This window comes from Pongo pygmaeus, chromosome 15 (assembly GCF_028885625.2).
Source record: "Pongo pygmaeus isolate AG05252 chromosome 15, NHGRI_mPonPyg2-v2.0_pri, whole genome shotgun sequence".
Lineage (NCBI taxonomy): Eukaryota > Metazoa > Chordata > Mammalia > Primates > Hominidae > Pongo > Pongo pygmaeus.
The window spans coordinates 380,950-394,053 of NC_072388.2; positions in this window are offsets into that span (position 1 = coordinate 380,950).

A 13,104-nucleotide genomic window follows, 5' to 3' on the forward strand; every position below is an offset into this window, starting at 1 on the left:
AACTTCTCTGTGATGTGTGCACTCAACTCACAGAGTTGAAACTTTCTTCTGATTGGGCAGTTTTGAAACACTCTTTTTGTAGCATCTGCAAATGGATATTTGGAGCAGATTGAGGCCTATGATGGAAAAGGACATATCTTCACATAAATACTAGACAGAAGCATTCTGAGAAACATATTTGTGATGTGTGCATTGAACTCACAGAGTTGAAATTTTCTTTTGAATGACCAGTTTTGAAACACTCTTCTTGTAGAATGTGCAAGCGGATATTTGGAGAGCATTGAGGCCTATGGTGGAAAAGGAAGTATCTTCACATAAAAACTTGACAGAAGCATTCTGAGAAACTTCTTTGTGATATGTGCCTTCATCTCACAGAGTTGAACGCTTCTTTTTATTGAGAAGTTTTGAAACAGTCCTTTTGTAGTATTTGCATGTGGATGTTTGGAGTACCTTTGGGCCTATGGTGGAAAAAGAAATATCTTCACATAAAAACTAAAGAGGAGAATTCTGAGAAAGTTCTCTGTGATGTTTGCATTCATCTCACAGAGTTAAACCTTTTTTTTAATTGAGCAGTGTTGAAACACTCTTTTTATACTATCTGCAAGTGGATATTTGGAGCGCTTTGAAGCCTATGGTGGAAAAGGAAATATCTTCACATAAAAGCTAGACAGAAGCATTCTGAGAACCTTCTTTGTGATGTGTGCATTCAACTCACAACTTTGAATTGTTCTTTTGATTGAGCAGTTTTTAAACACAGTTTTAGTAGAATCTGCAAGTGGATATTTTGCGTGATTTGCAACCTTTACTGGAAAAGGAAATATCTTCACATAAAAACAAGACAGAAGCATTCTGCGAAACTTCTTTGTGATGTGTGGATTCATCACACAGAGTTGAACCTTTCTTTTAATTAATCAGTTTTGAAACACTCTTTTTGTAGAATCTGCAAGTGGATATTTCGATCGCTTTGAGGGCTATCGTGGAAAAGGAAATATCTTCATGTAAAAACTAGACAGATGCATTCTGAGAAACTTTTTGTGATGTCTGCATTCGTCTCACAGAGTTGAACCTTTGTTTTGATTGAGCAGATTTAAAACACTCTTTTTGTAGAACCTGCAATTGGATATTTGGAGAGTTTGAGGCCCATGGAGGAAAAGGAAATATCTTCACATAAAAACTAGACAGAAGCATTCTGAGAAACTATTTTGTGATGTGTGCATTCATCTCACAGAGTTGAACCTTTCTTTTGACTGAGCAGTTTTTAAACACTGTATTTGTAGAATTTGCAAATGGATATTTGGAGAGCTTTGAGGTCAAGGTTTGAAAAGGAAATATCTTCATATAAAGAAAAGACAGATGCATTCTGAGAAACATCCTAGTGATGTGTGCGTTCATCTCACAGAGTTGAACATTTCTTTTGATTGAGCAGTTTTGAACCACTCTTCTGTAGAATCTACAGGTGGATAGTTGGAGTGCTTTGAGGCCTATGGTGGAAAAGGAAATATATTCACATAAAAATTAGACCAAAGCACTCTGAGAAACTCCTTTGTGATGTGTGCATTCATCTCACAGAGTTGAACCTTAGTTTTGATTGAGCAGTTTTGAAACACTCTATTTGTAGAACCTGCAGTTAGATATTTGGAGAGTTTGAGGCCCGTGGAGGAAAAGGAAATATCTTCACATAAAAACTAGACAGAAGCATTCTGAGAAACTATTTTGTGATGTGTGCATTCATCTCACAGAGTTGAATCTTTCTTTTGACTGAGCAGTTTTTAAACACTCTATTTGTAGAATCTGCAAGTGGATATTTGGAGAGCTTTGAGGTCAAGGTTTGAAAAGGAAATATCTTCATATAAAGAAAAGACAGATGCATTCTGAGAAATATCCTAGTGATGTGTGCATTCATCTCACAGATTGAACATTTCTTTTGATTGAGCAGTTTTGAAACACTCTTCTGTAGAATCTACAGGTGGATAGTTGGAGTGCTTTGAGGCCTATGGTGAAAAAGGAAATATATTCACATAAAAATTAGACTGAAGCATTCTGAGAAACTTCATTGTGATGTGTGCATTCATCTCACAGAGTTGAACCTTAGTTTTGATTGGGCAGTTTTGAAACACTCTTTTTGTAGAATCTCCATGTGGATATTTGGAGCACTTTGGGGCCTATGGTGTAAAAGAAAATATCTTCACATTAAAACTACACAGAAGCAATCTGAGAAAATTTTTCGTGATGTGTGCATTCAACTCACAGAGTTGAACCTTTCTTTTCATTGATCAGTTTTGAAACATTCTTTTTGTAATATCTTCAAATGGATATTTGGAGCGGATTGAGGCATACGGTGGAAAAGGACATATCTTCACATTAATACTAGACAGGAGCATTCTGAGAAACTCATTTGTGATGAGTGCATTCAACTCACAGAGTTGAAACTTTCTTTTGATTGAGCAGTTTGAAACACACTTTTGTAGAATCTGCAGGTGGATATTTGGAGAGCTGTGAGGCCTATGTTGGGAAAGGAGATATCTTCACATCAAAATTAGACAGAAGCATTCTGAGAAACTTCTTTCTGATCTGTGCATTCATCTCACAGAGTTGAAACTTTCTATTGATTGAGCAGTTTTGAAACTCTCTTTTTGTAGAATCTGCAAGTGGTTATTTGCAGCATTTTCAGAGTTGAACCTTTCTTTTTATTGAGCAGTTTCAAAACACTCTTTTTTAAGAATCTGCATGTGGGTGTTTGGGGCACTATGGGACCTATGGTGTAAAAGGAAATATCGGCACACAGATACTAAACAGAAGCATTCTGAGAAACTCCCTTTTGATGTGTGCATTGGACTCACAGAGCTGACCCTTTCTTTTGATTGAGGAGTTTTGAAACACTCTTTATGTAGTATCTGCAAATGGATATTTGGAGCCGATTGAGGCCTATAGTGGAAAAGGACATATCTTCACATAAATACCAGACAGAAGCATTCTGAGAAACTTATTTGTGATGTTTGCATTCAGCTCACAGAGATTAAACCTTCTTTTGATTGAGCAGTTTTGAAACACTCTTAATGTAGAATCTTCAAGTGGATATTTGAAGCGCTTTGCAGCCTAGAGTGGAAAAGCAAATATCTTCACACAAAAACTAGACAGAAGCATTCTGAGAAACTTCTTTGTGATGTGTGCATTCATCTCACAGAGTTGAATCCTTCTTTTGATTGAGCAGTTTTGAAACAGTCCTTTTGTAGAATCTGCAACTGGATGTTTGGAGCGCCTTGGGGCCTACAGTGGAAAAGGAAATATCTTCACATAAAAATTAAACAGGAACATTCTGAGAAACTTCCTTGTGATGTTTACATTCATCTCACAGAGTTGAATATTTCTTTTTATTGAGAAGTTTTGAAACACTCTGTTTTACAATCTGAAAGTGAATATTTGCAGCACTTTGAGGCCTATCATGGAAAAGGAAATATCTTCACTTAAAAAGTACAAAGAAGCACTATGAGAAACTTCTTTGTGATATGCGCATTCATCTCACAGAGATGAATCTTTCTTTTGATTTTGCAGTTGTGAAACACTGTTTTTGTAGAAACTGCAATTGGATATTTGGAGCGCTTTGAAGCCTATGTTGGAAAAGGTAATATCTTCACATAAAAATGAGACAGAAGCATTCTGAGAAACTTCTTTGTGATGTCTCCATTCATCTCACAGATTTGAACCTATCTTTTGATCGACCAGTTTTGAAACACTCCTTTTGTAGAATGTGCAAGTGGATATTTGGAATGCTTTGCGGCTTATGGTGAAAAAGAAATATTTTCACATAAAAACTAGAAAGAAGCATTCTGAGAAACTTCTTTGTGATGTGTGCATTCATCTCACAGAGTTGAACTTTCTTTTGGTTGAGCAGTTTGGTACCAGTCGTTTTGTAGAATCAGCAAAGGGGTATTTTTGAGCCCATTGAGGCCTATGGGGTAATAGGAAATATCTTCACATAAAAATTAAACATAATTTCTGAGAAAATTCTTTGTGATGTGTGCTTTCATCTCACAGTGTTGAAACTTTCTTTTGATTGGTCAGTTTGGAATCAGTCTCTTTGTAGAATCTGCAAGTGGATATTTGGAGCACTTTGAAACCTATGGTGAAAAAGAAATATCTTCAGGTAAAAAACAGACAGAAGCGTTCTGAGAAACCTCTTTGTGATGTGTGCATTCATTTCACAGACTTGAACCTTTGTATTGATTGAGCAGTTTGGAAACAGTCATTTTGTAGACTCTAGAGGGATATTTCTCAGACCACTGAGGCCTCTGGGGAAATAAGAAATATCTTCAGATAAGAACTAGACAGAAACATTCTGAGAAACTTCCCTCTGATGTGTGCATTCATCTCACAGATTTGAACCTTTCTTTTGATTGAGCAGTTTGGAAACAGTCTTTCTGTATTATCTGCAAATGGATATTTGGAGCTCTTTTTATGCTTTTTACGTTGAAAAGGAAATTTATTCGCATAAAAACTTGACAGAAGCATTCTGAGGAACTTCTTTTTTATGTGTGCATTCATTTCACAGAGTTGAAGCTTTCTTTTGATTGAGTAGTTTTGAAACACTCTTCTTGTCGTATCTTCAAGTGGATATTTGTAGCATTTTGGGGCCTATAGAGGAAAAAGATCTATCTTCACATGAAACCTAGACAGAAGCATTCTGAGAAACTTCTCTGTGATGTGTGCATTCATCTCACAGAATTGAACCTTTCTTTTGATTGAGCAGTTTGGAAACTCACTTTTTATAGAATCTGCATGTGTATATTGGAGCGCTTTGTGGCCTATAGTGGAAAAGGAAATAACTTCACATAAAAACTAGAGAGAAGCATTCTGAGTAACTTCCTGTGACTTGTGCATTCATCTCACAGAGTTGAATCTTTCTTTTGATTGAGCAGTTTGGAAACAGTCCTTTTGTCGAATCTGCAAGTGGATATTTGGAGCACTTTGCAGACTAAGTGGAAAGGGAAACATCTTCACATTAAAACTAGACAGAAGCATTCTGAGAAACTTCTCTGTGATGTGTGCCTTCATCTCACAGAATTGAACCTTTCTTTGATTGAGCAGTTTTGAAACAGTCCTTTTGTAGTATTTGCATGTGGATGTTTGGAGTACCTTTGGGCCTATGGTGGAAAAAGAAATATCTTCACCTAAAAACTAAAGAGGAGAATTCTGAGAAAGTTCTCTGTGATGTTTGCATTCATCTCACAGAGTTAAACCTTTTTTTTAATTGAGCAGTGTTGAAACACTCTTTTTATACTATCTGCAAGTGGATATTTGGAGCGCTTTGAAGCCTATGGTGGAAAAGGAAATATCTTCACATAAAAGCTAGACAGAAGCATTCTGAGAACCTTCTTTGTGATGTGTGCATTCAACTCACAACTTTGAATTGTTCTTTTGATTGAGCAGTTTTTAAACACAGTTTTAGTAGAATCTGCAAGTGGATATTTTGCGTGATTTGCAACCTTTACTGGAAAAGGAAATATCTTCACATAAAAACAAGACAGAAGCATTCTGCGAAACTTCTTTGTGATGTGTGGATTCATCACACAGAGTTGAACCTTTCTTTTAATTAATCAGTTTTGAAACACTCTTTTTGTAGAATCTGCAAGTGGATATTTCGATCGCTTTGAGGGCTATCGTGGAAAAGGAAATATCTTCATGTAAAAACTAGACAGATGCATTCTGAGAAACTTTTTGTGATGTCTGCATTCGTCTCACAGAGTTGAACCTTTGTTTTGATTGAGCAGATTTAAAACACTCTTTTTGTAGAACCTGCAATTGGATATTTGGAGAGTTTGAGGCCCATGGAGGAAAAGGAAATATCTTCACATAAAAACTAGACAGAAGCATTCTGAGAAACTATTTTGTGATGTGTGCATTCATCTCACAGAGTTGAACCTTTCTTTTGACTGAGCAGTTTTTAAACACTGTATTTGTAGAATTTGCAAATGGATATTTGGAGAGCTTTGAGGTCAAGGTTTGAAAAGGAAATATCTTCATATAAAGAAAAGACAGATGCATTCTGAGAAACATCCTAGTGATGTGTGCGTTCATCTCACAGAGTTGAACATTTCTTTTGATTGAGCAGTTTTGAACCACTCTTCTGTAGAATCTACAGGTGGATAGTTGGAGTGCTTTGAGGCCTATGGTGGAAAAGGAAATATATTCACATAAAAATTAGACCAAAGCACTCTGAGAAACTCCTTTGTGATGTGTGCATTCATCTCACAGAGTTGAACCTTAGTTTTGATTGAGCAGTTTTGAAACACTCTATTTGTAGAACCTGCAGTTAGATATTTGGAGAGTTTGAGGCCCGTGGAGGAAAAGGAAATATCTTCACATAAAAACTAGACAGAAGCATTCTGAGAAACTATTTTGTGATGTGTGCATTCATCTCACAGAGTTGAATCTTTCTTTTGACTGAGCAGTTTTTAAACACTCTATTTGTAGAATCTGCAAGTGGATATTTGGAGAGCTTTGAGGTCAAGGTTTGAAAAGGAAATATCTTCATATAAAGAAAAGACAGATGCATTCTGAGAAATATCCTAGTGATGTGTGCATTCATCTCACAGATTGAACATTTCTTTTGATTGAGCAGTTTTGAAACACTCTTCTGTAGAATCTACAGGTGGATAGTTGGAGTGCTTTGAGGCCTATGGTGAAAAAGGAAATATATTCACATAAAAATTAGACTGAAGCATTCTGAGAAACTTCATTGTGATGTGTGCATTCATCTCACAGAGTTGAACCTTAGTTTTGATTGGGCAGTTTTGAAACACTCTTTTTGTAGAATCTCCATGTGGATATTTGGAGCACTTTGGGGCCTATGGTGTAAAAGAAAATATCTTCACATTAAAACTACACAGAAGCAATCTGAGAAAATTTTTCGTGATGTGTGCATTCAACTCACAGAGTTGAACCTTTCTTTTCATTGATCAGTTTTGAAACATTCTTTTTGTAATATCTTCAAATGGATATTTGGAGCGGATTGAGGCATACGGTGGAAAAGGACATATCTTCACATTAATACTAGACAGGAGCATTCTGAGAAACTCATTTGTGATGAGTGCATTCAACTCACAGAGTTGAAACTTTCTTTTGATTGAGCAGTTTGAAACACACTTTTGTAGAATCTGCAGGTGGATATTTGGAGAGCTGTGAGGCCTATGTTGGGAAAGGAGATATCTTCACATCAAAATTAGACAGAAGCATTCTGAGAAACTTCTTTCTGATCTGTGCATTCATCTCACAGAGTTGAAACTTTCTATTGATTGAGCAGTTTTGAAACTCTCTTTTTGTAGAATCTGCAAGTGGTTATTTGCAGCATTTTCAGAGTTGAACCTTTCTTTTTATTGAGCAGTTTCAAAACACTCTTTTTTAAGAATCTGCATGTGGGTGTTTGGGGCACTATGGGACCTATGGTGTAAAAGGAAATATCGGCACACAGATACTAAACAGAAGCATTCTGAGAAACTCCCTTTTGATGTGTGCATTGGACTCACAGAGCTGACCCTTTCTTTTGATTGAGGAGTTTTGAAACACTCTTTATGTAGTATCTGCAAATGGATATTTGGAGCCGATTGAGGCCTATAGTGGAAAAGGACATATCTTCACATAAATACCAGACAGAAGCATTCTGAGAAACTTATTTGTGATGTTTGCATTCAGCTCACAGAGATTAAACCTTCTTTTGATTGAGCAGTTTTGAAACACTCTTAATGTAGAATCTTCAAGTGGATATTTGAAGCGCTTTGCAGCCTAGAGTGGAAAAGCAAATATCTTCACACAAAAACTAGACAGAAGCATTCTGAGAAACTTCTTTGTGATGTGTGCATTCATCTCACAGAGTTGAATCCTTCTTTTGATTGAGCAGTTTTGAAACAGTCCTTTTGTAGAATCTGCAACTGGATGTTTGGAGCGCCTTGGGGCCTACAGTGGAAAAGGAAATATCTTCACATAAAAATTAAACAGGAACATTCTGAGAAACTTCCTTGTGATGTTTACATTCATCTCACAGAGTTGAATATTTCTTTTTATTGAGAAGTTTTGAAACACTCTGTTTTACAATCTGAAAGTGAATATTTGCAGCACTTTGAGGCCTATCATGGAAAAGGAAATATCTTCACTTAAAAAGTACAAAGAAGCACTATGAGAAACTTCTTTGTGATATGCGCATTCATCTCACAGAGATGAATCTTTCTTTTGATTTTGCAGTTGTGAAACACTGTTTTTGTAGAAACTGCAATTGGATATTTGGAGCGCTTTGAAGCCTATGTTGGAAAAGGTAATATCTTCACATAAAAATGAGACAGAAGCATTCTGAGAAACTTCTTTGTGATGTCTCCATTCATCTCACAGATTTGAACCTATCTTTTGATCGACCAGTTTTGAAACACTCCTTTTGTAGAATGTGCAAGTGGATATTTGGAATGCTTTGCGGCTTATGGTGGAAAAGAAATATTTTCACATAAAAACTAGAAAGAAGCATTCTGAGAAACTTCTTTGTGATGTGTGCATTCATCTCACAGAGTTGAACTTTCTTTTGGTTGAGCAGTTTGGTACCAGTCGTTTTGTAGAATCAGCAAAGGGGTATTTTTGAGCCCATTGAGGCCTATGGGGTAATAGGAAATATCTTCACATAAAAATTAAACATAATTTCTGAGAAAATTCTTTGTGATGTGTGCTTTCATCTCACAGTGTTGAAACTTTCTTTTGATTGGTCAGTTTGGAATCAGTCTCTTTGTAGAATCTGCAAGTGGATATTTGGAGCACTTTGAAACCTATGGTGAAAAAGAAATATCTTCAGGTAAAAAACAGACAGAAGCGTTCTGAGAAACCTCTTTGTGATGTGTGCATTCATTTCACAGACTTGAACCTTTGTATTGATTGAGCAGTTTGGAAACAGTCATTTTGTAGACTCTAGAGGGATATTTCTCAGACCACTGAGGCCTCTGGGGAAATAAGAAATATCTTCAGATAAGAACTAGACAGAAACATTCTGAGAAACTTCCCTCTGATGTGTGCATTCATCTCACAGATTTGAACCTTTCTTTTGATTGAGCAGTTTGGAAACAGTCTTTCTGTATTATCTGCAAATGGATATTTGGAGCTCTTTTTATGCTTTTTACGTTGAAAAGGAAATTTATTCGCATAAAAACTTGACAGAAGCATTCTGAGGAACTTCTTTTTTATGTGTGCATTCATTTCACAGAGTTGAAGCTTTCTTTTGATTGAGTAGTTTTGAAACACTCTTCTTGTCGTATCTTCAAGTGGATATTTGTAGCATTTTGGGGCCTATAGAGGAAAAAGATCTATCTTCACATGAAACCTAGACAGAAGCATTCTGAGAAACTTCTCTGTGATGTGTGCATTCATCTCACAGAATTGAACCTTTCTTTTGATTGAGCAGTTTGGAAACTCACTTTTTATAGAATCTGCACGTGTATATTGGAGCGCTTTGTGGCCTATAGTGGAAAAGGAAATAACTTCACATAAAAACTAGAGAGAAGCATTCTGAGTAACTTCCTGTGACTTGTGCATTCATCTCACAGAGTTGAATCTTTCTTTTGATTGAGCAGTTTGGAAACAGTCCTTTTGTCGAATCTGCAAGTGGATATTTGGAGCACTTTGCAGACTAAGTGGAAAGGGAAACATCTTCACATTAAAACTAGACAGAAGCATTCTGAGAAACTTCTCTGTGATGTGTGCCTTCATCTCACAGAATTGAACCTTTCTTTGATTGAGCAGTTTTGAAACAGTCCTTTTGTAGTATTTGCATGTGGATGTTTGGAGTACCTTTGGGCCTATGGTGGAAAAAGAAATATCTTCACATAAAAACTAAAGAGGAGAATTCTGAGAAAGTTCTCTGTGATGTTTGCATTCATCTCACAGAGTTAAACCTTTTTTTTAATTGAGCAGTGTTGAAACACTCTTTTTATACTATCTGCAAGTGGATATTTGGAGCGCTTTGAAGCCTATGGTGGAAAAGGAAATATCTTCACATAAAAGCTAGACAGAAGCATTCTGAGAACCTTCTTTGTGATGTGTGCATTCAACTCACAACTTTGAATTGTTCTTTTGATTGAGCAGTTTTTAAACACAGTTTTAGTAGAATCTGCAAGTGGATATTTTGCGTGATTTGCAACCTTTACTGGAAAAGGAAATATCTTCACATAAAAACAAGACAGAAGCATTCTGCGAAACTTCTTTGTGATGTGTGGATTCATCACACAGAGTTGAACCTTTCTTTTAATTAATCAGTTTTGAAACACTCTTTTTGTAGAATCTGCAAGTGGATATTTCGATCGCTTTGAGGGCTATCGTGGAAAAGGAAATATCTTCATGTAAAAACTAGACAGATGCATTCTGAGAAACTTTTTGTGATGTCTGCATTCGTCTCACAGAGTTGAACCTTTGTTTTGATTGAGCAGATTTAAAACACTCTTTTTGTAGAACCTGCAATTGGATATTTGGAGAGTTTGAGGCCCATGGAGGAAAAGGAAATATCTTCACATAAAAACTAGACAGAAGCATTCTGAGAAACTATTTTGTGATGTGTGCATTCATCTCACAGAGTTGAACCTTTCTTTTGACTGAGCAGTTTTTAAACACTGTATTTGTAGAATTTGCAAATGGATATTTGGAGAGCTTTGAGGTCAAGGTTTGAAAAGGAAATATCTTCATATAAAGAAAAGACAGATGCATTCTGAGAAACATCCTAGTGATGTGTGCGTTCATCTCACAGAGTTGAACATTTCTTTTGATTGAGCAGTTTTGAACCACTCTTCTGTAGAATCTACAGGTGGATAGTTGGAGTGCTTTGAGGCCTATGGTGGAAAAGGAAATATATTCACATAAAAATTAGACCAAAGCATTCTGAGAAACTCCTTTGTGATGTGTGCATTCATCTCACAGAGTTGAACCTTAGTTTTGATTGAGCAGTTTTGAAACACTCTATTTGTAGAACCTGCAGTTAGATATTTGGAGAGTTTGAGGCCCGTGGAGGAAAAGGAAATATCTTCACATAAAAACTAGACAGAAGCATTCTGAGAAACTATTTTGTGATGTGTGCATTCATCTCACAGAGTTGAATCTTTCTTTTGACTGAGCAGTTTTTAAACACTCTATTTGTAGAATCTGCAAGTGGATATTTGGAGAGCTTTGAGGTCAAGGTTTGAAAAGGAAATATCTTCATATAAAGAAAAGACAGATGCATTCTGAGAAATATCCTAGTGATGTGTGCATTCATCTCACAGATTGAACATTTCTTTTGATTGAGCAGTTTTGAAACACTCTTCTGTAGAATCTACAGGTGGATAGTTGGAGTGCTTTGAGGCCTATGGTGAAAAAGGAAATATATTCACATAAAAATTAGACTGAAGCATTCTGAGAAACTTCATTGTGATGTGTGCATTCATCTCACAGAGTTGAACCTTAGTTTTGATTGGGCAGTTTTGAAACACTCTTTTTGTAGAATCTCCATGTGGATATTTGGAGCACTTTGGGGCCTATGGTGTAAAAGAAAATATCTTCACATTAAAACTACACAGAAGCAATCTGAGAAAATTTTTCGTGATGTGTGCATTCAACTCACAGAGTTGAACCTTTCTTTTCATTGATCAGTTTTGAAACATTCTTTTTGTAATATCTTCAAATGGATATTTGGAGCGGATTGAGGCATACGGTGGAAAAGGACATATCTTCACATTAATACTAGACAGGAGCATTCTGAGAAACTCATTTGTGATGAGTGCATTCAACTCACAGAGTTGAAACTTTCTTTTGATTGAGCAGTTTGAAACACACTTTTGTAGAATCTGCAGGTGGATATTTGGAGAGCTGTGAGGCCTATGTTGGGAAAGGAGATATCTTCACATCAAAATTAGACAGAAGCATTCTGAGAAACTTCTTTCTGATCTGTGCATTCATCTCACAGAGTTGAAACTTTCTATTGATTGAGCAGTTTTGAAACTCTCTTTTTGTAGAATCTGCAAGTGGTTATTTGCAGCATTTTCAGAGTTGAACCTTTCTTTTTATTGAGCAGTTTCAAAACACTCTTTTTTAAGAATCTGCATGTGGGTGTTTGGGGCACTATGGGACCTATGGTGTAAAAGGAAATATCGGCACACAGATACTAAACAGAAGCATTCTGAGAAACTCCCTTTTGATGTGTGCATTGGACTCACAGAGCTGACCCTTTCTTTTGATTGAGGAGTTTTGAAACACTCTTTATGTAGTATCTGCAAATGGATATTTGGAGCCGATTGAGGCCTATAGTGGAAAAGGACATATCTTCACATAAATACCAGACAGAAGCATTCTGAGAAACTTATTTGTGATGTTTGCATTCAGCTCACAGAGATTAAACCTTCTTTTGATTGAGCAGTTTTGAAACACTCTTAATGTAGAATCTTCAAGTGGATATTTGAAGCGCTTTGCAGCCTAGAGTGGAAAAGCAAATATCTTCACACAAAAACTAGACAGAAGCATTCTGAGAAACTTCTTTGTGATGTGTGCATTCATCTCACAGAGTTGAATCCTTCTTTTGATTGAGCAGTTTTGAAACAGTCCTTTTGTAGAATCTGCAACTGGATGTTTGGAGCGCCTTGGGGCCTACAGTGGAAAAGGAAATATCTTCACATAAAAATTAAACAGGAACATTCTGAGAAACTTCCTTGTGATGTTTACATTCATCTCACAGAGTTGAATATTTCTTTTTATTGAGAAGTTTTGAAACACTCTGTTTTACAATCTGAAAGTGAATATTTGCAGCACTTTGAGGCCTATCATGGAAAAGGAAATATCTTCACTTAAAAAGTACAAAGAAGCACTATGAGAAACTTCTTTGTGATATGCGCATTCATCTCACAGAGATGAATCTTTCTTTTGATTTTGCAGTTGTGAAACACTGTTTTTGTAGAAACTGCAATTGGATATTTGGAGCGCTTTGAAGCCTATGTTGGAAAAGGTAATATCTTCACATAAAAATGAGACAGAAGCATTCTGAGAAACTTCTTTGTGATGTCTCCATTCATCTCACAGATTTGAACCTATCTTTTGATCGACCAGTTTTGAAACACTCCT